Raw genomic sequence first — 4,140 nt, forward strand, 5'->3', positions numbered from 1 at the left:
TACACTATGTTACTGAAATATTTTTATTGTGTGAGACAGTAAATTACTAATCTCTCTACAGAAGATAATACACTATGTTACTGAAATATTTTTATTGTGCGAAAGAGTGAATTATTCATTTCTTCACATCATGTTACACAGAATATTTGTGAAATAATTTTATTATACGAGACAGTAAATTACTAATCTATCTACTTTCGGTGACACAACTATTGGTCAAATATTTTTACTTTACGATATAGTAAATTACTAATTTTGGTTCATAAGGTGACACAGTATATTAGAGAAATATTTTTATTATACGAAACAGCAAATTACTAACTTTGCAACATAAGATTACACAGTATATTAAATAAATAATTTTATTATGCGAGACAGCAAATTAGAAATCTCTCTACACAAGGTGACACGGTAGATTAGTGAAAATATTTTTATTATACGCGACAATAGCTTACTGATTTTGCTATATTAGGTGACACAGTATATTAGTAAAATATTTTTATTGTACGAAGAAGCAAATTACTAATGTCTCTACATAAAGGGACTCAGTATATTAATGAAATCTTTTTTATTATTCGAGACAGTAACTTACTAATCTCTCTACCTAAGGTGACACAGTATATTAGTTAAATATTTTAATTATACGAGACAGTGAATTACTAAACTCTCAACAAAAAGTGGCCCGGCATGGCCAAGCGTGATAAGGCGTGTGACTCGTAATCTGAGGGTCGCGGGTTCGCATCCCGGTCGCGCCAAACATGCTCGCCCTTTCAGCCGTGGGGGCGTTATAACGTGACGGTCAATCTCACTATTCGTTGATAAAAGAGTAGCCCAAGAATTGGCTGTGGGTGGTGATGACTAGCTGCCTTCCCTCTAGTCTTACACTGCTAAATTAGGGACGGCTAGTACAGATAGCCCTCGAGTAGCTTTGTGCGAAAATCCAAAACAAACAAACAAACTCAACAAAAAGTAACACAGGATATTAGAGAAATATTTTTATTATACGATACAATAAATTACTAATATCGCTACATAAGGTGACACAGTATATTATTTAAATATTTATTTTAAAGACAGTAATTTACTAATTTTTCGACATGAGGTGACACAGTATATTAATTAAATATTTTCATCATACGAGACAGTAAATTACCAATCTGTCTACGTCTGGTGACACAGTATACTAATAAAATACTTTTATTTTACGACACAGTAATTTACTAATCTCTCTACCTGAGGTTACAGAGCATATTAGAGAGATATTTTTATTATACGATACAATAAATTACTAATTTCGCTACATAAGGTGACAGAGAATATTAGTGAAATATCTTCATTATACGAACAGTGAATTACTAATCTGTTTAGTTAAGGTGACACACTATATTAGTGAAATATTTTAATCATACGAGACAATGAATTACTAATTTCGCTATATAGGGTAATACAGTATATTAATGAAATATTTTTATCGTACGAGAGAGTAAATTACTAATCTCTCTACATAAGGTGACACATGTATTAGAAAAATATTTTTATCATATGAGACAATAAATTACTAATTTCGCTACGTAAGATATATATAGATTAGTAATTTACTGATTCATAAGTTAAAATATTTCACTAATATACTGTGTCACCTTATGTAGAGAAATCAATAATTTATTGTCACGTATAATTAAAATATTTCACTAATATACTGTGTGACCTTATGTAGAGAAATCAATAATTTATTGTCACGTATAATTAAAATATTTCACTAATATACTGTGTGACCTTATGTAGAGAAATCAATAATTTATTGTCACGTATAATTAAAATATTTCACTAATATACTGTGTCACCTTATGTAGAGAAATCAATAATTTATTGTCACGTATAATTAAAATATTTCACTAATATACTGTGTCACCTTATGTAGAGAAATCAATAATTTATTGTCACGTATAATTAAAATATTTCACTAATATACTGTGTGACCTTATGTAGAGAAATCAATAATTTATTGTCACGTATAATTAAAATATTTCACTAATATACTGTGTGACCTTATGTAGAGAAATCAATAATTTATTGTCACGTATAATTAAAATATTTCACTAATATACTGTGTGACCTTATGTAGAGAAATCAATAATTTATTGTCACGTATAATTAAAATATTTCACTAATATACTGTGTCACCTTATGTAGAGAAATCAATAATTTATTGTCACGTATAATTAAAATATTTCACTAATATACTGTGTCACCTTATGTAGAGAAATCAATAATTTATTGTCACGTATAATTAAAATATTTCACTAATATACTGTGTCACCTTATGTAGAGAAATGAATAATTTATTGTCACGTATAATTAAAATATTTCACTAATATACTGTGTCACCTTATGTAGAGAAATCAATAATTTATTGTCACATATAATTAAAATATTTCACTAATATACTGTGTCACCTTATGTAGAGAGATTAGTAAATTACTCTGTCCTATGATGAAATGTATTTCTCTAATAATTCTCCTGTATAGCGATATTAGTAAATTATTGTCTCATATAATAAAAAATATTTCTCCAATATACTCTCTGTTGTCAACTACAGTGCGGTTTTAATTGTGTCCTATATCATTTTAATAGTGTGCCGTATATCATATAAAGCATATCATTAGTCTATTGTGTTTAGTATATACAGTATATTAGTGAAATATTTTTATTATATGAGACAGTAAATTACTTATTTCTTTACATAAGATGACACAACATATAAAGCATATTACTGGTGGATATAAAGATATTACAATATTTTATAATGTAAATCATTTTAGAATTCTATTGTTTTAAAGTATTTAAAGTAATTTACTGTGTCATGTTATGTAAATAAATTACAAAGTCTTAATTTTGTAGGATTTCTAAATTAACATAGATGTATTTAATTTAACATGGAATATGACGAAAACGGAATCACTGAATTATAGAGATCGATAATACCAAACATTCCTTTAATATTTTCAGAAAACTAACGAGTGACATTGGTGTTAACCATGTGTATATGCAAGTTAAACATGACGTTCATATAGACTCATAACAGTATTAACCATGTTTATATGTTGGTCAGACATGATGCTCATATAGACTCATAATAATGTTAACCATGTGTATATGTAGGCCAGACATGACATTCGTATAGACTCATAATAACGTTAACCATGTATATGTGTAGGCCAGACATGACGTTTATATAGACTCACATTGGTGTTAACCATGTGTATATGCAAGTTAAACATGACGTTCATATAGGCTCATAATAGTATAATCATTTGTATTTCACGTATTTATATCAATGTTATTAAGTTTTAAGTCAATGTCAATATATGTTACACAGTTTTATATCAGTGTCAGGAAGTATTACATCGTGTTATTAAGTGTTATATATTTTTAAGTAGGTGTGAATAAGTTATATAAATAGTCCATGATGTTGATATGTTTGTGGCTTTATGTTTATAGGTCTGGCTATTTCTTACAGTCACAATAATGAGTTTTTAGACAAAGCTGCACAAGGAGTTATCATCACGTGTCCACTGCGGGGAACGAAGTCCTTGAGTTTTCCATTGCGCAACCATTTGGCGCCGAATATGAAGAAAGTTTGAGCAGTGCCAACTCCCCACGAATACGTCGTACTCGTAAAAAGAGTATACATAAGTTACAGACTGACAGTTTCTGAACCCCCCTTTTGTTTCTACTGTATCAATTCAGCGTCAACAGAACATTATTGGATCTCCAATAATTTTTCCCACAAACAATGTATCATGAAATGTTGTTTGATTATTCATACCTAAACTTTGTGTTACAGCTTCCACTAGGGTTTGAATTAGGTAATATGAATTTTTCCTTGTAATTCTTCCGAGAAGTGAAAACAAAGGCTTTGCTTACTGGAAGTGTTCCAATTCTATCTAATCAGAAAATGTCCGATGGAAGAACTAAAACTTACTAGGGTGGTCAGAAGACAGTTTCATATGGCAACCAATACTAAGTTTAAAACATTTAAAGTGAAGCCCCTCCGTGGCTCAGGAGGAGGCACAGGTAGCCCATTATGTATCTACATGCTTAATAAACACATAGTGGTGTTGCGTAACTATGAGGAAG

This window comes from Tachypleus tridentatus, chromosome 10 (assembly GCF_004210375.1).
Source record: "Tachypleus tridentatus isolate NWPU-2018 chromosome 10, ASM421037v1, whole genome shotgun sequence".
NCBI lineage: Eukaryota > Metazoa > Arthropoda > Merostomata > Xiphosura > Limulidae > Tachypleus > Tachypleus tridentatus.